We start from the raw sequence: 27,966 nt of genomic DNA on the forward strand, positions 1-27,966 counted from the left end.
TTTGCCACTGTTGAGGTTTGTCACCTTCACTGATAGAGTGCCAAGGGCCAGAGAGCATGGCACATAGTAGTAGCCTGGCTGCTCTGATTAATGATGTGTACGCTGCACTAGGCTTTTAGGAATTCAAAAGCATGAGGCATATTGCTCGCCCTAAAAAAAGTAAGATCTTCTTGGGGAGAGAGGGTAGATAACCTATTCCCTTACGTTTAGTGCAAAGGTGGGGTTCGGGCAGTAAGTCTGTGGCTCAAGGGTGAGCCATCGCCGAGGGCTGGAAAGCCAAGTGGCTTCTCGTAGAGGGTGGGACTTGGGCTGGGCTTAAAGGGAAGGTGTTGGGGAGAGGTAGAGCAAAGGAGGTGTTGCAGGTGTGGGGAGCAAAGATTAGATAAGATGCCTGCAGAGAAGTCCTACAAGGAGGCTGCAGAGAGATGAGGTCAGAGTGCAGAGGCCTCCAGTTTCAGGCGTTAAGCTTTGGTCTGTGCGTGGAAGGCAGTAGGGAGCCACTGACAGCTGTCGAGCGGAGTTTGGCAGAGCTGACCGATATTTTCGAATGATAAGCTGGGCGGGCGATAGCGAGTGGACTGGAACAGGCAAGTCTGAAGTCAAGGAGCCCAGGTGGGGCATTACTGCAGCAGTGGAAGGCAAAAATAGCAAGGTCACGCTCAGCTTTAGCCTTGGAGCCGGAAGAGCGTGGTGCAGATGTGGACTCAACTGCTTACCAGCCACGTGACCTTGAGCAAGCTCTAAACCTTTCCTGGGGTCCATGACCTTGTCTTTCACACAGGGATACTAACATTCATTCATTCCGGGAACGGAAAGAGGGCTCCATCGTACATTGCGAGGGGAGGGCGGCTCCTCTCTGCGACGGAGTGTAAAGTTGGTTTCGCTTACGTGGGGGGCTTCCGAGGGGAGCCTTGTTGAGGGGCATAGAATGAGTTCCATGTGGACTTGGGAAATTTGAAGTTTTTTGGGAATCAGTGATCATCCTGCCCTGTAGGCAGCTGGCACACGGGGGCTTAGGACAAAGGACAGGGGCAAGAGATTCGAGGGATCCTCAAGAATGTGGGGAGAGGACGGGACCTTGGCTGGGCTGAGGACTGAGCCTCGGGGTCCCTCTCTGTGCTGAACCCAGGAGGAAGAAGAGGAACTGAGAAGGGCGGGGGGCAGCCGCTGAGACCCAGGCGCTCGGCCGGGGTCCTGGTTCTCAGGCTCGAACCCTCTCTTTCTGTTCCACGTGTGCACGGAGCAGCAGGCGCCTGTTCCTGGCATGGCCTCTGCGGCTGTGGCGGTGGAGTCTGGCCCCCTTACCCCAGCCTGGGGTTGCGTAACAGGCTCCGAGACGTGCTCTGGACCACAGGTCCTGAACCGAAACGTGAATGTCATCAGAGCCAGCTGTCTGCAATGGCACAGGTATTTGGAAAATGCCACAGAGCAGGTCTGCTCAACCCTGCGGCCTGCGTCATGTCAGCCGGGTTAGGGTTCTCGGTCAAGTTCATGGTTCAAGCCAATATTGACTGAACCCTCCGGTGGGAAATGCTGCCTTCCAGTCAGTGAGACCTACGGCTGCCTCTGATTCAGCCGGCGGCACCTGCCTCCTGGGCGTGTCTCTCTCCCAGTGTCCCTCGGGTCACGCAGGGGGGTCCCAAGCGCACCCTTGCAGGATCTCACCTCCAACCCCAACTCTGGGTCAGGCTTGCAGCTCTTTATCCCCGTTTTACAAGCTGTTTCTGATTTCACAATCTCGCCACTTCTGTTTTGACTTCTTTTTCATTGCATTTATAGTTTCATTTCGAGGTCAAGACAATGAATGTCCATTTTATTTTTATTAGATTTTAAACACCAAGGCATTTCCCCCCCTTCACCAAACAATGCCTGTTCGCTTTAGTCATGCCACAGCGAGAAAACAAATCACCCATGAACTTACTGCCCAGAGATGATTATTTTTAAATAACCTTTTGCTTTCTCCGTCTAGGTTTGTTTTGAGAACCTATGCAATTCTGTAATGTATCCATATGTATATTTACAATAATAGCAATAGCTAACACTCATTGATTAATTACTGCAGGCCAGGAAATATACTACACTGTCAAACGCATGGTTTAATTTAGTACCAGTAACCAGCCTGTGAAATAGAGATGAGCATAGCCCTTAAATAGAAATAACAATCATGACAGCAGCTAACAGTTGTGGAAGGCTTACTAGTGGCAAGGAATAGTCACTACTGCTGTCCCCATTTTTCGGGTGAGAAAATGGATAGTCCGAGGTCAAGTTGGGAGTTTCGTCTTGGACTCTTGGACTCTCGAATCCACGTGCGTGCCGTGGTTCTGATCACCTCCCAGTACGCTCGGAATCGTCACTCCCGTGTCAACCCTCTGCACCATTTTTACTGGTTACTTGGCATTCTCTTCTCTGTCTCCTGTGCCCATTGCCCACCCCCGGAATGGATAGAATGGGTAGTTAAGAATGAAGCTCTTGTCACTGTAGTCACTGTTCAGGAAGGGGACACTTTTCTTCTGAGACTCCTCAGTGCCGTTGACCTGAGTGGGTGCTTAGCTCCTTCCAAAAAAGTGTATGCTTGTCTCAGCTGTTTTGGAATCAGAGTCTGAGACCTGGCTAGAAGTCTCTGCAAAGACTGCAATCCAGCTGACAGTAAGTGCACGTTCCAGCATCCCCGTCCTCCACTCTTCACCAGGTCACTAGAATCCCAATGGACCAGGCACAAGAAAACCACGTTTCCAAAGTGTCAAGTCCAAGGCTGTTGTTAGAACCGGTTTATTTTCCCATCAAGTCATTGTCTTTGAAGACCTAAACACGCACATATACTCACCCCTACGTTGACGTTCGAGGTGAGGTTGTCCATATACGATAAGTCCTCATCCGAAGCGGGGTTTGGCTCCCACGCCGTTTTGATTCAAGAGTGAACGTGCACGTAAGGCCAGAATGGCATGAACAGTGTACACTTTTTCTTGAGGCCAGGTCATTCTCAGGGAGAGCAAGAGGTTTTAAATTTCCTGGGTGCCTCACACTGGCATTAACGTTGGGAAAGCTGCCTAGGCCTCTGCTTATCTCACAGCTTCGGTTCTCAGGCGGACCTTCATTTGCATAGACTGCTAAGGGCTCGGTGCTAAATTCCTCTGCAGTTGGCCAGGGCTTGGCCTTTCAGGCCCTGGGCGTGTGCTCATTTGCAGGGCTGACTTAGGAGTCTGGGTGGGGACCTGTCTTCCCCAGGGGAAACGTCCAGAAAGGGGCAGAAGGAAAGACTGGAGAAAGCTTGCCCTGTGCTGGTGCTTGTTTTGGTTAGATGCAAGATGATCCTCGCTTGGTGTCAACTTGTCCTGGCATTGTGCTAACCACTCTGTGCTGATCTGGCTGTTTAATGAGCTAAGGAGCTGGGCACTGATTCCTGTAAATAGCATTGTTGTCTTGAAAGACTCCTGGGGGTAGAGAGAGAGAGAGAGAGAAATGTGTTTAGAGAAATGTGTGTATGTGAGTGTTCTCCAAGTAAACATTTCAGAGTTGGGTCAGAATCATAAGGAGATAAATTTGCCATCTGGGCTTGTCAGGTTTTTTGTATTGAGTTAGTGCCAATGAATAAAGCCCTTGATTCGGGTTTGGGACGCCCTAACTTTTCCTTTTTGAAGACTCTATCTATCTATCATCTATCTGTCCATCATCTCTCCTAGTTGGTACTTTATGTAATGTTACCTGGAGTGGGGTAGTTTGTGGGAAAGACCATCAGGTGGCTTGTTTGTCTAGACGCCAAACCGGGATGAGGTGAGGAGGGGGAAGGGCGGGCAGCAGAGAAGGCAACCCTCCCTCAGCAAGAAAATAAAAAAGATAAATCAACCCTAATGCTGACCTGGGGGCAAATCCCAATAAAGATCCAGGTTAATTTTTCCCGCTGATCCAACCCTCGAATTCATTGTATGAATTAGACAGTTCTATGGCTCTAATTTGCCAGATCAGATTGTATAATTATCTTTTACAGGCCTGGGTGTGATGTGTGTTCCGTGTTTATGCTGCAGGGGGCTGAGTGTGTGTGTTTGGCCTTCAGAGGTCTGCTCTGCCCAGTCTGACAGGGAGCCTCCCACACATGCGGGGGTGGTAGCTGCTGGACGGGCTGCCTATTCAGAATCGGGCCCAGCACACCTGGACAGAACAGAGACGCTTTTCACAGAGCTGGGGTGAAAGGGTGAACCCATGGGAGGCATTTGTGGTGGGAGGTCTTTGGGCTGGGGGTGGGGGTCTTTGAGAAAGAGCCGCCTGTGGGGTGGGGTCGCGGGGCATGCAACAAAGGGTCTGAATAAAGGCTGGCAAGTTCAGAGATTGGAAGGAAGCAGGCAAGTTCAGGGACGAATTATCGTGCTCGTGATCTTAGGCACATCGGTCTTCGTGAGCCCCTTCCTCCATAAAAAGGAAAACAGACTAAAAATCGTATCTTCTGACTGCAGTGGTGTAAGGGTGAATATAACCCCGGCGCGGTGCATGGTCATATAGGCGCGTATATGGTCATTTTATTCCTTCCGATTAGAAAAGAAATTAGAACATTCTCATAGGCCCTTAAAAGTATGGTGGGTTCTGGGCACTGCCTCCTGTGCTCATCAGGTGTGTCGGCCTTCGGTAGGTTCCCGGAAGTGAGATCCAGGAGTTTGGCAACCTGACCACTACTCGGCCTGTTCTGTAGAAGTCTCTCCCCTCTGATCGTGGGGGACTCTTGCCTTGTAAGTCTTGAAATCCCCTATCGTACCCTACTTTTCTTTGGTCTCCTCCTGCGGCGTGTGGCCTCGTGTTGTCAGTGTGGCTCACAGCGTGGCTGGCGCACTTTTCGGGGAAGGCAGCAGGTCGGCGTGGGGCGTGTTCCAGGTTAGTGTCTTCTGGTGGCCTCAACTTCCGGGCATTTTGCTCCTTAGTCAGAAGTCTCCAGGAAGAGCAGACTCTTCCATCTTGGTTGGAGGTGGTTGGGCCGAGAACCACTAGGTGGTGTTTGGCTCAAGGCATCCCCGGAGATGTCTGGAAGGACTGGTGGGAGGAAGGGAGGGACCTTTGGGGACAGGCTGTGGGCAGCCAGTTGCAGTGTCTGGCTTCCCTCAGAGGTTTGGTGACAGGCGTGGCGTGCTGCTGCTGGCCTCCTTCTGCGGGACTGCCGTCCGCTCCCTGTCCCACCACTGTCCACACTGAGGACGGGAACGGCAGGCAGCGAGTGGGAGCTGGGTGTCTAGCCACGGCAGCAGGACGTGTGGGTGCAGCCACGACATGGCTCCACGTGGGGGATGGCGAAGCCAGAGGGCCGGAGCAGAGCGGGGCAGGACCCAGGGTCCACCCAGGCACCCGGGGGGGCCCAGCGTCTTCCACCTGCCCTCGCCGGCCATGCCAGCACGAGAAGCAAAGGGACAGAGAGCCCTGCTTGTTTTTAGGAACAGAGCGGACACTGACCGCTCTGTTTAGCACAGTGGTTCTAGGGATTGGATTGCCTAGAACTGGGTCGGAGGAGAGGTGGGGAGGGGCAGCTGTCTCCTGGGATGCGAGGAATGTGTCTCTCACCCATCTGACATTCCCAAGTCAAGGAATGTCTTCCTCACCCATCTGACATTCCCAAGTCGGCTGGGCGGGTCGCCTGGGCCTTCTGGAGGAATGGTGGTTTCTGCCCCAGGGGGAGAAAGCCTTGGGACAGTGTGTGTGTGTGTGGTGGGGGAGTCACTTAGCCTGAGGTTTCTGGGGAGGGAGCATAAGGAGGGTGTTTGTGGGGATCCCTTCTAAGGCCTTGCTACTCAGAGTGGCTCTATGGGCCACCGGCGTTGGGTCCTCCCAGGAGCCTGTCAGGAAAGCAGAACCTCAGGCTGCCACCTCAGACCACTGAACTGGAATGTGAGTACCGTCTCCAGATGACCCTCAAACCGGGCTGCGTAATAGACTTACTCAGGGAACTTAGAAAACATTTTTAAAACCCAGTGCCCAGACCTGACTTTGTGCCAGTCAGAGCCGCTGGGGGTAGGACCCAGCTTCAGTGCGATTTTCCAGCTCCCGGGGGAGGGGGAAGGGATTTCACTGAGTAGCCAAGTCTGGGGACCGGGGACCTCAGCTGTAAGAACCCTCTCTCCCCTCCTCATCTTCCCTGCAACCCACCCCCCACCGTAGGATTTAAAGAAGATGCCCTCCAGTCTCCCCTTCCCCTCCCCGACCCGAGCCGTGTCCACTACGAATTGGCCGGATTGAAACGCCACGGGGCAGGGGGCAGGGTCCGTGTAAATGTACTTGTGTTAAATTTCATTATCTCCCCTAGAAGGGTGAGGCTGCAACGGTTTCCATTCCTCTGGCCTTTTCAGCTTGAATGAGTCTATCGGATGCTTCCCACCTAATAAGCTGAATGCGGGTTGGAGGGGGTGAGGGAGTGGCGGTGGGGAGGGGTGGCTTTGTAAACAGTAATAACAGGAACGTGAATCCATTCCGGTGCTGGAGTTGGAACCGGAGGGTGTCTGGTGGTTTTCTCAATGAATTTTCTAGCATTTGCAAGTTATCTAGTTAGGTCCCAAGTGTCACGTGGTTCATGGGAGCTAAAATCGTTGAGGGCTTCGCCCTGTCGTCAAGAGCCCTATATTGCATTCGAGGTTGGTCCCGGGATAAGTTCGCGGGCGTCGTAGAGGAAGCCGGGCGCAGCAAATGTGTGTCCCCAAGGATTGGGGGAGCTGGAGCTGGCGTGGGCGCACAGGGCCTCAAGCTGGTGGCCGGCATGGGTCGATGGGGTGGCTGCAGAGCGCTAGCCCGGCCCCCGTCCTCAGTCACTCTAGAAACCGCTGGGGCGATCCAGGCCCCGAAATGATGTATGTGTGCCCCGCAGGAGGACAAAACGCCACCCAAACAATCCTTCCTCTTGTGAGTGAAGGTTACAAGTTTTCTGTTTCAAATCTGATGGTATTATTTTTCCCCTTTTTCTTTCTTCTCTGTGTTTTCGTTTGCCAACCTAAGGGTCTAGAGTGATTTCTTTGAGCCTAATGATGGGGAAGCTTAGAATGGGGCTATTATCTTTAAACGCCTTTTGAAATACTACTCTTCCTGGTGTCTGAATTCGGTTGAACAGAGGTCGGATTTAAAGATGAAATATTTTAGCAGGGACAGCTAAAATATCCTGTGCACATTCGCTCAGGATTGATGTGGATGGTGGGGAATGGCCTTCCTCTCCAGAAGCCCACGAAGGAGTAAAATTAATGAAAATATGGCTAATATTTATTGAGCGCACGGTAGGCGCCAGGCGCCGAGCTGGATCTTCCTCATGTGTTGTCCCATTTAATGAATTCAGACCTATCATAAGGTCAGAACATAGAAGAACTTCAGAAATAGTATAAAAGTTGCCTTCGAGTGAAAGACCCAATAAAAATGGACCACGGAATCGTGGCAATAGATGATGTTGCTATAAAGGTCCATCGTGAATTTGTTTTCTTATAACTTGAAAAAAAAATACTATCTATTCATGTCTTAGTTTATTCTAGGTCGAGTTTATTATGGTGACAACCTACATTTCTTTGAAAGGATTCTTCAGTTTGCCATGTCCGTGGCTGACATAGGACATGGATTTCTCCCTTTATTCTGAATTCGTGTAGTTTTATTCTATGTTGAAGAATAAACAGCTATTAAACCCCTGCATCCTTGGGAGGCAGTCTGACATTGAGAGACCCCCCTCCCTCTATGTTTTAAGTTGGAAGATGAGTTTCATTATTCTGTCTCCTGATGTAACTCTCCCTTCTTTTTTCCAGGTGAAATCAGAAGTTTGTGGCCAACCTGGGTGTCAGTGCTTCGAACCAAGAAAGGACAAAAAAGAAGGTGAGTGGAAGCCACAAGGGAACCTTAATGCAGCCACTCCTCTGCCTGCCCTTCTTGCTTTGGGGTCCTGTTCTTTCTGCAGCCTGTCCTCCTGCCCCAGCATCCCCTAACACACCTACGTGCCAGCCCAGAGCAGAGAGCGGAGGCAGGAGCCTCGCCATTAGCCACCGGAGACACAGGTTAATAAGTACTAAGAGCCATTGCCATCGATCCAGGCCAGGCCGTGTTCTCACGGCTTTAACTTACATGAACTTGCTCACCTCTCACACCCCTAGCAGGTCCGTCCTGTTACCCGCAATCTACAGATGAGGAAACCGAGACTCAGTCATTTGCCCAGGGTCGTGCAGTTAGTTAGCGAGGGAGCCAGGGTTCAAAGCCAGAGCCCGCACCGGCGCTGTGTTCTCTTTCTGCTCTGAGTGACCGTGCGTTGGTCCAGCTGCCCGGTGCAACATGCATCTGCTCCTGCCACCTACTCTTTTCACGTAGGGTCCAAAGCAGGGCAGGGAGGTCTTGCCGCCAGCATGCGGGGAGAGCCGCCAGGTCGGTGGCTCAAAGCTCGCAGGTCCAGGGGCCAGAGGAACCTATAGATTGCACCTGCTGACCTTCAGAATCTTCAGAGACCGACTGCGGGATTAAACGGGATCATAGGGCTGTCTGGAACACTGCCCACTGAAGTCTGGTCCTAATAAAGCAGGATGTGGCCACGGGGCCACTCCCTGGCTGCAAGGGCTGAATTTGCCCACAGCTGTCTAGACCCTACGGTCCTGTCCATGGCAGTTGCACTTCTGGCTGTAAATCTCAGTCGTGCTCATCCATTGGGACAGCCGAGGTAGCTGGCAGCTCAGGACGTGGGCATGTTTGATTAGAGGCAGCAAAGCGTCCATCTCTGTTTCTCCTCTGGAGCCTGGCATGGGGCGTGCTGCGTGACGCAAAGCAGGGCTTAGAACCGGGCAGGATATGTTGCAAATGTGCCACCATTCGTCTTGTGTGACGGCAAAGAGCATGGACCCAGGAGGCCCGGATTCAAATCCCACGTGCACTGTTTCTTCGCTTTGTGACCGCAGGCCGGTGACCTTGACTGCTCCAGACTTAGGTGTCTGTATCTGTAAAATGGGGACAATGAAGATGACCCCTGCTGTGTCGTGACTCAGAGGGAGAGAACTCACAGGGCTCAGTGCCCAGCACCGCGCCTGGGGCCTGCTCAGCACACGATCGATGTCGTGTGTTTTGTTTTTGTTTTTTCCTTCTTGGGCTGGATGTGACGTGGGGTACATCACTAAGCCTTACCTTCCTCTTCTGGAAGATGGTGAGTGAAATGGGATAGCACAAGCGAGAACATCCGGGTCATCGTGGCTGCCCGGTCTGTTGCTTTGCCTCCTCGTTGGTCTTATTCCACGTGGATCAGTGAGAAGGAAGGTGGCCGGTGGGGTTCGTGCCACCAGGACATGGCGTCCTGACAGTTACCCCACCGCGTTTTCTGATCGGACCTTCTCTTCTCTCGTCCACCCTGGTCTTGACTTGGGGAGCATAAGCTGGGATCCCCACTAGGGACGCCAGCCTGTGGAACGTCAGTCTGTCTTCCCCAAAGTGATCCTGTAGGGGTTTCTCCTAAGCCTCTTGCTGAAACTCGGCATTCGTCACGTGACTCTCGGCTGACAGAACACGAACCCGTCATTTCTGTCGTGTCAGGGGCTGCATCTCACGGGGCTCTCGGTCTCGTCGGCCGCCACGTCCCACTCCGATCCAAATCCTTTCGGCCCAGCTCCCTCGCTTTGCACCCTGCCGCCAACACCGGAACCCAGCCCACCCTGCCTCTGTGCTCAGCGCACCCTCCGCCCAGGTCACCACTCACCCCCCACCCATCCCCCACCACGGGGCCCCTGGGGCCGGCTGTGCCTTCACCTAACACATCATCTCACCTGCAGGACTTCACCGCAGTGGAGATTTTGCCTCGGCGGCCGGGGCCTTGGGAGTGGGCGTGGCTGGGAATGGGGCTGCTCATCTTAGGGTCCTGTGCAGACTCGGTGCGCAGACAGTGGTGTGGATTACCTGGTGGGAGGATGGGCCTGGAAAGCGGAGTCAGTCGCCGAAATCATTCTCACGCTGCTGTCTGGGTCCAGGTGACTGGCAGGCTGTGGGGGGGAGGGAAGTGGGGTGGGGGCGGGGGGGGGAGGAGCGAGTTCACGAGTGACTCCGAGGGGGTGTCCAGGCACCTCGTGGGCACTGCCCTTCAGAACACGACCAGAAAACAGCGCCCTCTGCCTCACCCAGCCTGCTCTCCCCCACCCCGCTCAGGTGACCCTGTGCTCCTCTGAATGGCTGGGGCACCCTCATTTGTTCGTTCGTTCATTCATTCATTCATTCGTTCATCCATCCGTCTGACAGATAGTCATCGGGTGCCTACCATGTGCCAGGACTGTTCCGGGCAGAGAACACGATCCTGCTCTTGCCTTGGGGATGGAGGTGGATGGGAGAAGGTAGACGATAAACAATGGTGAATAAGCGAAGTATCCAGTACATAAGAAGGTGATAGCATTGTGGGAAAAAGTAAAAACAGGGCCGGGCAAGGCAGCTCAGGGGTGCTGGGCAGGGAGTGGTGGGCAGGTGGCAGCGTCACATGGGGCGGATGCCTCATCGAGAAGATGACATCGAGCTCAGGCTGGAAGGAGGTGAGCAAGCACCTCGAATGTTTGGGGGGAGAACTTTCTGCGGAGGGAGCGGCTACCTGTCGGCCGAGGCAGGAGAGACCCTGGCGTGTGTCTGAGGACAAGAGTGAGTACTGGTGAGGTCGGAGCTAACTGGGGGAGCTGAGCACCCGGGGATGAGGCCCAGCCCGGGGAGAGCTGGTGAGGGCGGAGGGGGCAGGCTTTCCTGCCGAGGGAACTGGACAGCAGGATTCTGAGCAAAGCTTGCTGTGGTCTGACTTGCTAGGGGTTGCTGTGGAAGCCGAGAGGCAGAGCGGCTGAGGGGGAGGGCGCGCTGAAGGCGTCTGCCCCTTTCCCGTCCACTCGCGTACAGAAGGCAAGAGAACGACCTTTATGGTGGCAACGAGCTGACCATCGTGATGAAACTTCTTGAGGGCCGAATCTCAACCGCTGTGACCGCCTCACCTAGGAGAGCCTCTTGCACGGGGACCATGGCTTAACATGAGGGTCGGTGTCCTCTCCTTCCTGCCTGCAAAGCCACTAGTGGTCGCACGGGCAGGCCGCAGGCTCAGCGGCAAAGAATAGACGTGAAAGAGGAAGAATAAAGGGAATGGGGGAAAGTACGAGAGGACAGAGACCAGAAATCCCCGCCTTTCTGGTCGCTCTTCAAGGACACACGTCGATGACATCATCACACCGCGGAGTGGCTAATGCCTCTCGAGGTCATGCCGTGTGGTCCCTCTGTGCCCTTTGGGGGGTGGTCCTCCTTGATTCCTTGCAGACTCCTTGCCTTCCGCTCGTCTTCCCGTTCCCCCCGAGAATGCAAGGCCGACAGTTGCAGGAATGTCATTACTCCTCTGTTGTCTGTCCTGTCCTGCGGTCGCAGTGGCCGTCCAGGTGACGCAGGTAAGGGTGTTCCTGTGCTCATATCGGAGACAGCGTCTTTCTTAGATGACTGCCACGGCAACCTGGTCTTGGTGGCGGCTAGCAAATGTCCCGTGATTGCAAGTGTGCTGAAAACAGGGCCCCTAAGGAAGCCCTCGGTGCCCGTCTTTGGGGGACTTCTCTGTCACTCACGCATCTGGTGGCCGGGACTCCTTCCCACCTGCCGACGATTTGGAAACACGCTCCGTGGGAGCTGCTTGGGGAAAGGGAATGCCAGGCGGCAGGGCGGAGTCGACCTGAGTGTCCTTCTGGATGACTCCGCCAGGCTTCTGGACACTGACCCTGCTGGGGACAGTCTCCTGCCCAGCGCCTCGTGCTCTTTTACTTCCAGACCGCTGGCCCAGGGGTGTGGTGCGAGATGGTGGCCGCCCGGCTGCGTCTCCCTAGCAGTGGTCGTAGCCAGTCCTGTCGCGGGGTTACTGGCTCGCTCTGATTCCGCTGACTTCCTTTCAGAGGGCCGTCGTAGCCCCACAGGCTCCCAAAGGCGTGAGATCATCAGGAGGAAGAACTATTTTTACAGAGGAAAAATCTGACTCCCAGGGAGGACACACTCATTCGCTCAGATCCATCCGTCATGTGTGCGGCGGGTGGGCAGAGGTGCTGCGGCTAAAACGATGGCTTCTGCCATAACCATAATTGAGAGCGAAAAGCCAGCCGAGGTTGTGGGAGAAAGAAGCGAGTCCCAGTTCTGAGCGGCAGTGGGGATGACCTCACCCAGGGGACGGGAGCAGAGCTATTCAGAGGACTCACAGACGGAACTTCCCCTCGGGTCCAAATGTGAGTCACCGTGGCTTGTGTCTGTGCAGCAGGCTCCGTCCCCAGGCCTCCCACTTCACCCTGGGACATCATGGTCACTGGTCAGGCGTCGTGACTCACTTGGTCTCTCGAGCCAGCCACCAGGGGTGGTGTCTCTCCCTCCTGGCATCTGTACCCTCAGTGTTATCGACACAGCTTGGCTGGCCGCCTTCTCAGACGCGATGTGCGAGACGTGTGTGGCCGGGAAAGGCCCCTGTGCCCTGCAGGGATCCAGCCAGAGCCACTGCCGCTGCCGCTGCCAGCAGATCTCAAAACTCAGTTTGGAAAGTCCGGGGGGCTCCGTGGAGCTAATGCAGCCGAAGCCCCGGCTTTTCCGAGTCCCGACGTGCAGTGAGATGCCCCAGAGACGGGGGGATGAACAGAGCTGGTGAGGCTGGGGCTCCGTGTCATCCCATCTAGACAAGCAAGCGGGGTTCACCTGCAGGGCCCCGGGCTGGCAGGGCGCCAGATGTCCCGCCACGCCCCGCGCCCAGCCTCTGCCGTCATTGTTCCTCCTCGGTTCTCATCTTCCGAGGATAGAAGTAGTGTCACCCTTCCTCAGCCCGTCAACCTCACACCTGCTGGGAGCCCCTGGCGCTGAGACAGCCAGTGTCATCCGACCTGACGTCATCTGTGTTTATCGTCTGTTTTAGAAACCAGGTAGCAAGAGGGACTTTCTGAGATTAAAAAATAATAATAATAATAATAAGTAAATCCCCGAACCCTTTCAGTGAATTTTTTTCTCCTGATTTTTTATTTTGTTTTCATGTTTTGTCTTTCTTCATCTCTCTCTTAAAAGAACAAAATATTATAAACAAGACCATAAGAGAGTGAGGAAGGAAGGGTTCTCCAAAGAGGTGCCCGAGCTGCTTTTCCCAGATGGGATTAATTTAATGTCCACTTGAGCGATTCGTCCTGAGATCTGCACTCCAGAGCCAACGCAGGAGCCTGGTGCCAGCGTCCCGGCCTCGGTGGCCGGTCCTGCCTCCCAGCTGACACGGGACGCGTGCTGGCAGCCGTGGGACGTCGTGTACAGCCACCTCCGGCCTCTGTCCTGCCCTAGAGTGGGGAAGCTGACTTCACAGTTGTGTCCTTTGGCTCGTCGGTTCTGGAACTTTCCACTTCTAGTCTTCTTGGTGTCCAAACGGGGTCTTGGGAAGGTGTGAGAGCCCCGTTTAAGGTAAAGGTCAAAGGTGACACAGACCTAGCCCCCGTCCCCTCAGACATCGCTCCAGATTCCTCTCGGGACAGTGAGGCACTGTCCCAGCGAGGGAGGGGAAAGGGGGGAGGGGCGGAGGCCAGGTCACGGGCTGCTGTTGGGTCCCAACCCTGAGGTCAGCGCCACAGGGTCCAGCCGACCCGGAGGACCTGGAGAACAGGTGGTCGAAGGGATGACAGGAATGCTGCTTGACAGAGTTCGAGAGCCCGTGTGAAAGGGTCGCCCGGTGACTCAGTCTGCGAGCGAACTGTGAAAGGGAAGTGACTCACTCTCAGCCCTGAACGAGAACTCCTGAGGCCGGGCCGCCAGCACCTGTCTGGGACGTGGTTAGTTATTAACGCTGCCAGTAAGAGTGTCATGGGAACCGGACGCTGGCCTGGATCGCCGGAGGCGGCTCGCGCACGACCTGCCCCCTTCTCATGGCCGCTCTCCGGCCTAACCCCGAATGCAGCGGAGCCCACGGGGGCCTCAGTGGTCCAGTGTCTCCCAGAGTGTCCCTCGAGGTTTGGATTCCACATGGAGGAGGAAGGGGACGCCGGAGCTGAAAAGTCAGCCCGAATCTGGGCGTTCCGGGCGTGGGCCGTGGACGGGGCTGGCCCTGTCCGCCCTGCCCTGCGGGTGCCACCTGCAGAGAGCTCTGGGTTCTGGGGCTCACTCAGACCTGCAGTGAGTACCTCCAGGTCCAGGGGTCCCACCAGAAGGGGACTCCGCCACCTCCCACAGACATCCCTGACCTGAGGGTCATTAACTCCTGAGGAGGGCAGTGTTCCTGCTCCCTGCTGCCCTAGCGGTCACCCAGCTGCTTAGCGAAACAGGGGCCCAGCTCTGAGCACCTCCGCGGGGCGGGGCGGGGCGGGAAGGCTGGGGCTTGAGCTCGGCGTTCACATCAGAAGAACTCTGCTCTCTCTTCTTCTTTCCCCATGACTGGAAAAGTACACAAGGGGCAACTTTTCCTCCTGGATCTCAAAAAGCACGCTTCACCGCGTCTGGGGGAAAGCCCAGCTTGGCCACAAGCCGTGCCTGCCCCTGCCCAGTCCATGCCCTCCCACCCACCGTCGGGCGGGAAGTGAAGGCTGGCCGAACGGGAAGAGGTGGGGGTCCCGGCGAGGCAGCCTCCCGGAGTGCAGCGGAAGCCCAGCGTCCAGAGGGAAGAGCCAGCCCCCGGGGCTCGTTGCTGCCCCTGCAAAGCCCTGAAGTCCTCGGGCAGTATAGAGGGGATGGTCGGATGCCCTTTGCCTGCCTGGTCCATAGAAGGAGCAACCGGACTGGCAACTGGGACGTGTGCTCCCTGGGTGGCCCCGAGCAAGTCATCGAACCACCCCGGCAGTTTCCCCATCTGTAAAGTGGGAATAATGACAACACCTGTCCTGCTTCCTTGACAGGGTTGGTGTGGGGCCAGCTGAGATCACTGAGCACGTGACAAAGCTTTGGGAGTGGTGAGGGCCACCCAGGTCGGGGTTGAGGCACCGGGGTGCTTATGGTGATTAGCGGCAAAGCGGGGCCCGGGGTCTGTGCTCCTCCCGGAGGGTGGCTTTACGGGCACCCACCTGTGGCTTAAGAGCTTCTGGGGCCTCCCACAGCTGATAAATCACTGCCTAGTGGGTGTGCTTTGTCTGGGCTCCAGCACGAACAGCCAGCCCGCCCGGGCTGCTGCACAGGATGGCTCCTCTGCCTTCTCTCCCTTTCCTTGTGGACCGGGCAGGAGCAAAGATAGATCCCAGGCCCTTGTCTCTAGGGTTTTCCCAAGGGACCCCCCAACTGCCCCTGTAGACACTCTGGTGGCGCCAGACCCCTTTCTCAGTACACACAATCATCGGGGTGCTGATTTAGGTGTCGCCTGCCATGTGATCTGTCCTGGTTTGTCACCTTGCCATCAAAGAGAGAGGCACATGGGAGTGTCAGATTGCACCCCATGGAGCCGTAAACCAAGGAGATTTTCGACAGACTGTCGCTGAATATCCGAATTGTCTGATCCCTAGTTTATTTTGCTCTGTAGCGTTCCATGCGCTCGTCGGAAGGAGGCATGCTGGGATTTCATGGAGCATCCCCGATGGGGCAGGAAGCATCTCGTCTCCTTAGTGCCTTTCTAAGCCCAGCCCTGCGCTCTGTGGATCGGGTGCAGTCCTTGCTCTCGTCAGGCCAGGCTCTTTGGGGCCACCTAAGTCCACATCCTACCTGGTCTTTCCAGATAGGTGTTTCCCACCTGAACCTTTCAACCACGGAGAAGCTGATCTCTCCTAAGGCCACCCATTCCAACGTCTGCAACTCTAATTGTCGGGAGGTTCATTCATTTAAGGAGACTTCCTCTGCCTCTGGATGCTTCCAAGAGGGATTGACCTCTGAGACCTGGAACAATCAAGGAAGACCTTGTGACCTCGCTGAGACTTGGAGGGAAAAAAAAATAGAGGCATCTTCAGTGGATTGAATTCTAGTGCCCTGCCCCGCCCCGCCTGAATCCATGTCTACCTACAACCTCAGGATGGGGCCTTATTTAGGAAAAGGATCTTTGCAGATGTCATTAGGACCCAATGACAAGTGCTTATAAGAGAAGAAAAGGGGGAACAGACACAGAGAATGCGAAATGAAGATGCAGGCAGAGGTCAGAGTGATGCCGGCCCTTTTGCCAGGAAACGTGACGTCTTTGGGGCCCAGGAAGCTGCCAACCCTGGATTCTCTGTTTGATCTGTGTCTTCACTAAAAATTGTCCCCAGTTCCTGCTTCTCTATTTCTAGAAAGGTATCAAACAATCCTTAACCCTCACACCACCCCGCCAATAAATACGTGACTTATATGATGACAGAAATAATTACCAGATGCGTGTCATTAGAAAACTTTGTAAAAAGGCAAGGAAAATATTGAAGATCCATACTCAGTTATGAGATATTAATCCTTTATTATTAAATAACTTCTTAGTGTTTTCATGGTTGTTTAGTATTTCGTTATAGGACGATGACATAGTTATTTTTTTTTTGCAGTTCTTTGAATTTTTCTAATGTTTTCTTCTTCTGCTGTGAAATAAGGCTCTGATGACAATCCTTATCAACAGAAACCTTGTTCAGGTCTGTACTAGTTTCCCAGGCTGCTGTGACAGGTTACCACCAACTCGATTTAAAATAGCACAGGCTGATTCTCAGCTGGTTCTGGAGACCAGAAGTCTGAACTGCAACTTGCCTTTTGCCCCGAAAGGGCTGGTTCCTTCCAGAGGCTCCGGGGGAGAATCGTTCCCGGCCTCCCGCAGCTTCCGGAAGCCGCCAGCATTCCCTGGCTCATGGCTGCATCGCTCTGGTCTCTACTTCTGTGGTCCCATTTCGTTCTTCTGCCTGTGTCCCCCCTCCCTGTTCCTCCCTCTTGTAAGGACACATGCGATTGCGTTTGGGGCCCATCTAGATAATTCAAGGTGACCTCCCCATGTTAAGATCCTTAACTTAATTCTGTCTGCCACGCACATCCTTTTTGCCACGTCAGGCGACATTTACGTTGTGACTGTCTTCTTTTTGGGGGGATGGGGGTGCCATTGTAAAGCCTGTCACCGTATCCGGGAGTATTTTCTCCCAGTAAATTCCTCTAACTGGAAGTGGAGGAGCGGGGCGAATGCTTACTCCTGGAGAAAGTATTCGGTGTTAAGTAGGTTGCACCGGCGTCTTTTTGCTATTGTCCCTTTAAGAGCCCCTCCCGGGTCAGGTCTGATGGGGGCCTGTGGATTGAAATCTCCGTCCTAGGAATCATTTAAAGTTAGCCCTCTCGGAAGCTCGGGGCTAATGAGATAATTCCCATTAGGAGAGGAAGGAAATGAAGGTGGCATGATATCCTTTCTGTCTTTAATTTATATGATTCACTGAAACCTCCCTCTCTCCTCCCCCGAGGCCCCGAGGCCCCTCCTTCTACTGCCCCTTTGAATTCTGGCTCCACTGTCCACCCTCCTTCTGCCAGCCAGGGCTCTGGTTTCCGGCAAGCCCCAGCACGCCCAGGCATTCTTTGGGGCTCTCGTCTTGGCAGCTGTGCCAGAGAATCTGTTCTTTGCCGCTTTCTTCTCTTTTCCCAGAGACTCACCCAGCTCCCCTCCACCCCCACCCCACTCCTGCCGGGACCGACCTGGACTGGGGTTGGTGGCTGTGGGACCAAAGAAAAGAGACAAGCTTTCAACAGAACACAAGCAGGCTCCAGGGGACTCGGAGGCCAAGGCTGCCAAGATTTTGTTTGCAACACACAACCCGCCCCCCCCCACCCCAACTGTGTACTTTCAGAGGGAAGGCGGGGGAGGGCGGGAGGCGAACAGCAGAGGCCCTTCTCTTCCTGTTTTGCTCCCTGCCTACACTCTTGGTCAAAGCTCCCTCTGCAAACATGAAAATCCAGTTTGGGTCTTTAATTAGAAAAGTGTGAGTAACCCAGGGTTCAGGGTTTTTGAAGTGCAGATCAAACCCAGGAAGCACGTGGGGGCTGCAGAGAGGGAGACTCGATCTCAGATCTCATTGCTATGGAGTCGCCCATTTCACTGACGGACACCTGCTGGGACGGTGCTAGCCGCCCCTCCCCCACGCCCGGAAGGGTCCCTGGGCATCCAGAGGGAGGCGTGGCTCTTTCTTGTCCCGGGCTTACTTCTTTTCCTCCTCTCATCCTCCCGAGGGAGGCCATATGGTGGAGCATTCCGAGTCAGGGCCAAGGGCCAGAGCCCCGCTGGCCCCGGGAACAGGCCAGCCGTCCTGATGTGCGGTGTGGGTGGCCTGCCCCGTAAACTCGCCGCCTGACCTCCCAGGGCCTCCGCGCCCAGCTGCGGCCTTGAGGAACAGTGTGGCCTCATGGTGACCAGAGGGTGCTGAGGTCCGGCTTCCCTCGTCACCTGGGCACCCGTGCCACGTGCCGTCCAGGCTGTGCAGAGGCCGGGGCCAGACAGACCAGACAGAGCCCCCGTAAGCATCCTTTCTCGTTAAGTTGGCCCTTCTCTGGCTCTTCAAGATGTGGTGTCTCTAAGGAGAGTGACATAGAGGCGGGTGAACTAGGGGTTTACAGAGGAGAGGGCGCCGTTGGGAGGATGCGAGCGGCAGCGTAAAGACGTTGGCGTTGAAGCTGCGACGCAGTGGCAGAGCTGGGGAGCCGGTTCCCCTGGGCTCTGCCGGACTCTGGAGCCGGTCCTCCCGGGCTCTGCCGGACTCTGGAGCCGGCTCCCCCAGGCTCTGCCGGACTCTGGAGCGTCACCCCAGTTCTGACAGCAGCGCAGCTGCCCGTTCACGCTGGAGCTCCTTCCGGAGCGGGCGTCGGCACCTGCTCGCAACCGACCAGGGCTCCATCGCCTCCCCCCTCCCCCACGCCTGGAGCTCTCAGTCGTGTTAGGGGCGGTCGAGGGAGCACGGAAGGAACCGAGCGAGGTGAGGGTTAATCCAAATGTTAGGAACAATGCTGGCGATTAGAAAAAGGAAAGGCAGAGCGAAGGAAGATGGGAGTTTTTCGCCCCTCCTGGGTGCGGTCTGTGGCGGGGCAGTGACAAGTTGTCCTTCCTTCCCCGGGGAATGCCTGCACTTGTTTACTGGAGACCGTGCCACAGGGAGCTACAGCCAGAATGACACCTGCTCATCCAGCCTTTAGCGTGTCAGGGTGGACGACAGAGTCGGGATGGCCTGAGAGAGGCCCCGGGCAGCTCGCCCGGCCTCGGTCTGACTCTGTATCGTTAAGCTAAGGTGTCCCCAGGGACATGTGTGAGCCGAAGTGTTTTCCGTTGGTAGGAGTGAGTGTCCCACGTCCCTCCCACACTTGTGAGGTAACTGGCCTCTGTGGCTAGTGATTCACCTGTTCGTTGGTTCGTTCGTTCGTTCATTCGTTCGTTCGTTCGTTCGTTCATTCATTCATTCATTCATTGCCGAGCCTCTTCAGGGCCAGACACTAAGCTAGGTGCTCTGAACACAAAGAAGAAAACCTGGTTGCTGTAGCACGCCTCCAGCGGACTGGTGTCAGACCCAAGCGGGGCCGAGAAACTTCCGGGTGGCCTCGGAGGCTGCCAGCACCCCCGACCCTTGGCGGCCCATGCTCTTTCTCTCCCACATGGATAGACGGTCCTTCTCAGCCCTCTAGATCCAGACACCTCAGAGGTTCCCCTGTGTCCTCACGCAGGCCGAGTACTGGCCCTCGAACATCTGGGTAGACAGTGGGCCGTAGACAAGGGGCTTTAGGGACTAGGGGTGGCGGACCTGTCAGTTGACGCCTCCTGAAGAAAGAGTGAAGTAAACGCCTTCCTCTCGGGAACCCTCCTCCCTGGCGTGATGCACAGATGGGAGCAGAGCTCCTGCCTGGTCTCCAGGCGTCTCTCTGTCCCCTCTCTCGGGCAAGTCCCTCGTTTCCAGTGTTAAATAGGTCATCTAGAGAAAGAGAAGGGCCTTGCGACTGGCCGTTAGGTGGCTCCTGAGGGACATGTCACGCGATAGAGGACAGAGGAAGTCTGGGACTGGGGTCCCCATTATCTTTAAAGTCCATCTTTAGGAACACTCCACTGCTGTGGATAAAAACGGGATCCAGGTCCCTGATGCGGAAGGGTCTTTGATCCACCTGAAAGTTAATGCTTTTCAGTGGAGAACCACAAAGCGGCCCCACCCAGGCCCTTGGAGATAACAGGCCAGCGCAATCGCAAACCACCGGCCCCTTGATAATGCCGGGTTTTATTGAGGTCTGGTTTTCACCCAATGGGAACACATCCGGCTGGCATCAAAGGAACAGGCGTCACCTTGTGCAAAGAATCCTGGACCCTCAGGTGTGTGCATGTTGGGAAGGGTGTGTGTGTGGCTGTGTGTGCACAAGGCTGCCCGTTGGCAGTTACCTTTCTGTGGATCAGAGGCCACGAGCCCCGGGGTGGGGGTGGGGGACATGGGGGGCGGTAGGGCTTGACAAATCATGATCTCCGCACCCCTGTTCTGGCTGGTCCAGCTCCCAAGATGTCCCTGCAAGTGGCGATTTAACATCTTACGTAGAAGGGGTGCTCTGCGTCATTTCGTCCTTGACTCTATGTGGCAGAGGCAGTCGGTATAAGAAATTTAAGGGAGCGATGAGGTGGGTGCTCGGAGACACAGCCTGAAGGCTTGTCCTCTGGGCATCTCAGACTTGCTCTCTGGCAGTCTTTGGAGGTTTTCTGCTTTCCATGGAATCAACTCCAGGGATGCCGTGTGTGCCTCACCTACAGGAGTGGAAGAAGCGAGGTGTGGGTGGTGGTGGAAGGATGAACGGGACGAATAAGGTCGCACCTCTGCAGGGGGAGAGTTGACGGACCAATGGGCGAGCGCAGTCCTCCCCGCTCACCCCAGGCGGTACCCTCTCGGCCACCTCCTCTTTCTTCTGGGCCATCGGGATGCTGGACATCATGCACTGGCCGCTGGACACAGGAGCAGAGAGAAAAACGCCGTGCAAACAGAACAACATCTGGAAGCTTTTTAAGGTTTATTTTTTAACACATTTGCAACGAGTCAGGACACTTACGCACGAGGTTTACAGGCTGGAGGGAACCCAGGGGTTTCGGTCGAGTGGGAGATATGTTCTGACCGCGGGGAAGGGCAGTCGTGTTGGAAAGGAAGGTGGGAGCCTTGAGAATGGCCAATGCCAGCAGCGAAGTCCTCCGTTCTTCAGACTAACTTGCACAGGAACAAAAGTCCCCAGGGACAGAAAAGGGACCCGAGTCCCTTGCCTCTTGGGTAACACTGGTCAAGAGCAACAGGATTTCTTTTGCCTTGTTCCAATCCGCTGCCTTACATGGAAGGACAGAACCGAAGGCAGAACCTCTGCTGGTAGGCCCCTTCCCACTGCCTTAGCCTCTTAGAGACCCACTGGCCGCTGGCTTTTTCTGCATGGGTTACAGACTCACGCCTGTTCCTCATCTTCCCGTCGAGGCTAGCCAGGTGGGGCTGAAAGAGGTCGGGGCCGAGAGGCCCGTTCCTCCTGGTGCTGCGAAGACTGTTTCTCTGACATTCGGGGCCCCACAGGTTCGTCTCTCGTCCCTCTTCCAGGCCCCCTGTCTTCCTCTTCTTCGCCTCTCCCTGCCTCCTCCAATGACATCCTGGACTTACTGATTTGGGCCAAAAGAAACAAGGAAAAGCTGGGCTCAGCACTTCCGCAGGGCAGGCTGGGAATGAAATAATGAAGGGAAGAGACGCTCCCAGCAGGAGAGAGAATTTACACACGGCTTCGTCTTTCTTTTCCGGGAGCCAGAGCATCAACCTGTTCAGCTCTCTCCCATTTTCTCCAGTGTTGCTGGTTCCTCATTTAATTCTTTCTTTCCTTTCTGCTTCAGCCCAGTTATGGACCCCTTAGCCAAGCTAATTTTCAGGCTGCATTAAACATATGGGAAATATCTCCTCACACAGAGTCCATCCTTGTGGGAGGATTTTGGTTTCAATGCCTTGGGGAGTTTACCGGTTGGAAGGAGAAGGTATGCTCCCTTTTCTAAATAGGGCCCACTGCCGTATCGCTGACTTTATTAAGACAGTTCTTTTTGTTGAATGAGCTCATGTTTATAGCGCCTCGTGGGAGCTGGCTCCTTGTGAGCTCTGTTTATTAGGGGAGGAAACTGAGGCTTTGTGTGGTTATTCATGGGAGACACTGAAAGGTGTCCACCCTGTTCCGACGGGAAATAAGGTGACACAGCCACCAGGAATTCCGGCCCATCTAGTCACCCCATCCAGCAGCTCGGCGTTCATTCCCAGGCCTGCCCGAGTCATGCTCGTTACGGTTTCTGCTTGGGAGACTCTTGTATCTTTCCCAGAGTCAAGATTCAGGTGTGTTACCACCTTCCCCGGCTCAGAGCTGTCTCTGCTGCGGTGTGCACATTGGGAATCATCGGGAAGGTTTTAACTGCTGCCTTGTGCTGCCGTAGTAGATTCTGAGTTAACCAGGTTGGGGCGAGGCCTACGTTTTGGAATTTCGTAAAGCTTCCCAAGTGATCGTTATATGCCGCCAAGGTCAAGAACAAACCACTCATCGGAGACAGTGTTTCTTAACCGGGCGCGATCTTGGCGTCCTCCTACCCCCACCGTAGACATATGCCAATGTCTGAGACCTCTTTCATGGTCACACTGCGGGGCGGGGGGTACTACTGGCATCTAGTGGGTAGAGGTCAAGGATGCTGCTAAATGTCTCACAATGCATAAGATAGCAAGCCCCATAAAAAAAAAAAAATGATCCAACCTCAAATGTCACCAGGGCAAGAGTGGAGAAAGCTTGCTCTAGCATGGTGATTCTCACACTGGGAGTGTGTCCCAGGATCCCCTGGAAGACTTGTGAAAACACAGATTGCTGGTCCCCACTCCCGGGGTTTGATTCAGTGAGTCTGGGGTGGGGCCCGAGAATTCGCCTTTCTAAGAAGTTCCCAGCTCCTAAAGCTGTCGGTCTAGGGCTACTCTAGATTTATTCGGAATCCTGTTTTCCTAGATCTGTGAGACCTCGTATCCATTATGGTTATTAGAAAACACTAAACCAACAGTGACTTAATGACTAAGACACAAAAGTATTCTCTCTCACATAACAGAAATCCAGAGAAGGGCCATCCAAGGCTCATGTGGCAGTTCTGGAGTTAATAAGGACCCAGGCTTCTATCTTCTTGTTAGAGCATCTTAGTGCATGGCTCCCTCATAGTCCAAAGTAGCTGCTGGAGCACCAGCCATCACGTCCTCATTGAAAGCAGAAAGTAGTAAAGACAGACAGGTAACAATCGGGCTTCTTTCAGCACCTTTTGAACAGCCTCCCCAGAAGGAGGCTTCTTCTCTTTGCCTACATCTCTTCTGCCAGATCTTAGCCCCGTGGCCATAGCTAGCTGCAAGGGAGGCTGGGAAACGTAGTCTTTTTATTCTGGGCCACAATGTGCCAGCCAAAAATCAGAGTTATATTTCTAAATTGAAAGGGGAGAACAAAAGGAATAGGCAACTCACAGCTTCTGCCCATAGGCACATGCCTTAATCCTCCTAAGATTTGTCATTTATTTGGCATCTGCCATGTGCCATGTGCTTTTTTTTTTTTCATGTGGCATCTCATTTAATCCTAAACGCTTTGCAAGACAGGTAATAATATTATCTCTATTTTGCCAATGAAGAACGGAAGGCTCTCAAAGATTAAGCCACCGGGCCAAGTTACAGTCACCAACGGTGTTAATTTGAGAGCCGTTGCAAAGCCTGGGCTGCTTCTCGCCTCAGTTGGTCTCAGAGAGCTGACTTTTCCTTCTGAGCCCGTAGGTTATGTGTCAGACCTTTCTAAGCCCGCCCCTTCTGATCAGCTCCCTTCCATTGCTACCTGTACCCGTGTTGACACATTACCTTGAGACGGGGTGTGCCCTGAATGACTAGGATTAGTTTCCTGGTGCTGCTGTAAAGTTACCACAGATTTAAATGGCTGAAAGCAGCACCCATTTATTCTCTTCTCATTCTGGAGGCCAGTGTCACTGGGTTAAAGCCAAGGTATCTGCAAAGCCATTCCTGGTGGAAGCTCTAGGGAAGAATCCACTTGCTGGCCTTTCCCAGCTTCCGGAAGCCACCTGCTCTCCTGGCCTCCAGATCCCTTCCTTGAACTACTCCAGTATCTCAGTTCCGTGATCATGTCTCTTACTACCTCTCCTGGGTCAGATCTCCCTCTTATAAGCACTCTTGGGATTACATTTGAGACCCACCCAGAAAAAAACAGGGTCATCTCTGCATCTCAAGAGCCTTCATGTATTCACATGCCAGGTACCATTCCAGGTAGCAGGGATGAGGAGGTGGCTATCTTTGGGGGCTAATATTCAGCCTACCACAGGGAGCCCCTCGCTACTGTTCTTCCTTTCTTCGTCCCCAGCTTTTCTTCCAAACATAGAACGTAACGCGCATCTCACTTCTGTCCCGGGAGTTTTCAAAGAGGCCAGAGGCAGGGTCTGCAGGGCAAGGCATGTGTTGGGAGACTTGTCTAATCAGCTCGCGGTGGTCATAGCAACAGGCACGAAAAACATTCGAGGGGAAAAGCATTGGGGGAAGGGGATCCTGCCCCAGAGGTGGCCGAGTGACTTGACCTGGGGATTGGTCTGCGATGGAGAAGCATAAACAGCAGATACTTTAGTCCCTGCAGCAAAGCGCATAAACCTTCTGGGCTGCGTGTTTCTAGCTAATCTTTCAAATCTCTAGGTGCCGGCTAATCCTCGTGCCCCCTATTGCCTTTCCCTAGGCTAATAGAGGCGCGCCTTTGGCCAAATACAAATGCTACACCTAGAAGAATTTGAAGGGGGGAGGGAGGGAGTGTTGGGCTCTGCTCAGGCCGGTTCCGTCCTAACCTCATTTTCCTTCCCTGTGCCGAGGCCCTTGTCTTCACCCCCGCCCCCCTTGGCTGGGTCGGCCATGCTGGGATGAGTCTGGGGTGTTGTATGTTTTGCTTTTTATTTTATTTTGCAATTGCCTCCCAACATTCCCCTGTGTGTTTAATGTCCCACTGCCAAGTGCATGCGGTTGCTGGGCAACAAGAAGGAAGTCCTTGTGTGATTCACCCGGGGGTGGGGTGGGGGGGGGCTGCCAATTAATTTGCTAGCTGTGTGCGTCCCCTGGGGAAAGGCTTCTCCGGGCCCTGTCTGAGCCAGCACAGAGGGCTGCCGTTCAGGAGGGGAAGAGAAGCCAGAGAAAGTTTAGCAGAACTTTGGGGCGTTCGGGGTGTTTTCGGGTCCAAATGAGAAAGAGTGTCCGGCGGGCCCAGGCAGCGCCTGGGCAAGACCCAGGCGAAGACTTATGATTTCCCTCTTGGCCACCAATCAGAGAGCCACCTGGGGTGCCAAAGCGCCTCTGCGGAGGCACGCTGGCTGGTTTTGGGGGTGGGTGACGCTAACATGCAGACTCCCTCCCTGCAGAGAGGACTGACTGTCTAGAGCCATCTCCCCACTCAGTCTCCCCCGGGGCCTTGTTGTGACACCCTCGCATCTCTGACAAGTAGCACCCTCCTGTCTGGGTGTCATGGCAGCCGCACACATCCCAGCCAGGAGTTAGCCAAAGCCCACAGGGAGAAGAGCAGCCTCGCACCAGGCTGGGCCACGTCCCTCGCAGGTCTCGTTGGCCCCCCAAAACCCTCGGTGTATTTCCCTCCGATAGCGCTGTCCTTCTGGCATCCTGCTTGGTCAGCACTGCCCGCTTGTGGAGGCCTGGGGGCCGAGTTTGCCCGTCTGGTTTACGTCTGTATCCGCGGCATCTAACCCCGTAGGGTACTGGTGATCGTGCAGGTTTGCAGCCGTCCACGTCATACCTCGTGGGTTGATTGTCATCACTGGAATCAGAGACCCAGAAAGCGACCTCGCTCATGAAGCCTGGATTAAGTCGACCTGTGCCGAGGCCCCTTGCTGGGCCTCATCAATTTTAAAATGAGGGCATCCCTCTGAGGGCATTCAGTGGCCTAAAGGTATTTGTCACTCAGGAATGGGGGTTATGCCAGGATGGTGGGACGTGAGGTAGAAGGACACGTCCAGGTCCGTCTTCATCTATTTGTCATCAGCGTTAGGGAAAGAGAAATGCGTGAAACCGTGGGGTCCGGTTCCTCTGAGGGGCCCCATCCACTCTGGGTAAGTTTCGAATTCATTGCTAAGGGACCCATGACAGCAGAGGGAAGCAAGCGTCAGGACTCGGGGCCAGACCCTGGTCATCCCATACTGAGAACATTGGTGCCGCGGGGCCTCAGTTTTTCCCTCTGTGAAGTGGGTGATCTGACACCTCCGTGCCCCCTGCCCCACATCTCACAGATGTAACAGTGACATGCTGAAAAACAGAAATTTTCATTTCCTCTGGGCTGGCTCTCTTCAGTGATATTTTGGAAAGATTAGCTGTGGGTGAGATTTGTGTGAAGGGCTCCTGGCGATGATTCGGTATACAGGGAGTCTTGAGATGCGTTTTGGTTTTTTTTTTGGTCCTTAACTAAAATCCTGCTTTTAGAGGAGTGTGTGTTCTTTTCAGTAGCTAGAACATTATGGACCAAAGACGATAAAGTGATGGTCATTGTTGAAAGACACCTATTGGATGAGCAGAAGCCAGAATCTCACTCTTTTATTGTTTTTTGATCCACAGGCCTAGAGAGGAGAACGTAGCAAAGTTCCCTTTCTCACTCACACCCTCCACCAGGACACTTTGGGGAGCCAATATATTCCCCCAGGGCTCCCACCTGAAGCACCTGGCTAAGACGGGACCATCTCTTAAGAGGCAGAAGCTCTAGATTTGATCAAGAACTCTTATTTGGAGAATAAAGAAGGTTCTGGATTTGAGAAGACGTTTAAGGAGAAAGCAAAGGCCTTCGCACCGAGGGATGGTCTACATCTCAACCTACGTGGGCTGGGAGATGCATCACTGGAGTGACCTGCAGTCGGAGAAGACATCTGTACCTCAGACCTTGTTTTCTCTTGTGGTGGAAAATGTTTCCTCTGAGGCTGCCCGCTGTGAAGACTCCCCTCTCCCCCCACAGCCCCGGAAGCCAGGGGCTTTCTCCCACACCCTTTCCGCGTCCCCCACCTCCACGTCCGCTCCGCCTTTGGACCCAGCAGCCCTTGTTTGCTCCATTATCTTCCGGCCGGATACAGAGTGAATAGTTAACTACACTTAGGCCAAATGGGCTCTTGATTTCTGTTCCTGCTCCTTCTAAAGAAGTGTGTGTGTGTGTGTGTGTGTGTGTGTGTGTGTGTGTGTGTGTTTTGGCTATGCGTGCTTGGGAGGAGCAGTCCTTCTCATTTACGTGGGGTCTGGCCACACAGGTTCCAGGTTCCAGATCGATGCACATCGGTGCAGAAGTTCTTCAGGCCATCAGAGACATTGGCGGGGACTTCAGCAGGGGAGCTGGATCGTGAAGGCTGGTGTCCTCACGGTCCAGTGTCTCATTTGGGATCACACGCGGGTGTACGTCTGGAGGGGCAGAAGATGAACACCGTTTGTCATTCCACCTGTCCGCTGCTGACACAGATGCATGGTCAGCCGTGGAGACCGGCTCCTCTCAGGAGGACTTGGGGTCCACACCAGAACTCGGGGCTTCCTTGTCAACTCTCCAACTACCAGAGTTGGCGGCCTTTATTGAGGACCCTCATCCTCCAGTGTGTGCTGATCACACACACACACACACACACACACACACACACACACACCCCTGACAACAGATTGGGTCCCTCGAGACACAAGTCCTGTTTGTTTCATTCACCCTGTAGCTGCCACACACCTGGCTGGAAACCTGTCCCAGATAATGATCATGATCCAACCCAAAGGCGGAGCCAAAAAATGTTTGTGTTTTCAATTTCCAGAGCGAATGGATGACTTGCCTTTGTAAAAAGAATTAAATTTCTATATCTATATATAATTATTTCCCTGCGTTGTAGATGGTGTTTGTGTGACCGGTGAGTGACTTTGGTGGCTTCTCGGTGGAGCAGTGGGGTCCTCGGCATCTCAGATTCGTCACAAAGCGAGTGAGGGGAACCTCTGGAGGTTTCGTGCTACTGGGTTGTGAGGTTGTTTGTGGGCTTTCACCGTCCTGCCTTGACGTGCAGACAGACTCGTCGTATTAGATTCCTTTGGGTTTCGAGGAACGGAGACCCCTTTACGTTCCCTCCGTAGA

The 27,966-nt window shown here is 54.3% G+C and overlaps 2 long non-coding RNA genes across 4 annotated transcripts; one reads left to right on the forward strand and one right to left on the reverse strand.

Moving 5' to 3' along the window:
• The first annotated feature begins 1,416 nt into the window (after positions 1–1,416).
• LOC120600310 (uncharacterized) lies at positions 1,417–27,711 on the forward strand. The gene is made up of 4 exons (XR_005652174.1): positions 1,417–3,402; positions 4,622–5,862; positions 7,746–7,812; positions 26,442–27,711. It is a non-coding gene; the product is annotated as an uncharacterized LOC120600310 (long non-coding RNA).
• LOC120600311 (uncharacterized) lies at positions 7,460–14,267 on the reverse strand. Of its 3 annotated transcripts, none has more exons than XR_005652176.1 (4): positions 10,847–14,267; positions 10,217–10,262; positions 9,732–9,944; positions 7,460–9,591 (listed from the first exon to the last, which is right to left on the reverse strand). It is a non-coding gene; the product is annotated as an uncharacterized LOC120600311 (long non-coding RNA). The 3 variants fall into 3 exon arrangements; XR_005652177.1 differs by having other exon boundaries at positions 7,460–8,915; positions 9,100–9,944; XR_005652175.1 differs by having other exon boundaries at positions 7,460–9,944.
• Positions 27,712–27,966: the final 255 nt, after the last annotated feature.

Source organism: Pteropus medius, unplaced genomic scaffold (genome assembly GCF_902729225.1).
Source record: "Pteropus medius unplaced genomic scaffold, Ma_sr-lr_union100, whole genome shotgun sequence".
Classification (NCBI taxonomy): Eukaryota; Metazoa; Chordata; class Mammalia; order Chiroptera; family Pteropodidae; genus Pteropus; species Pteropus medius.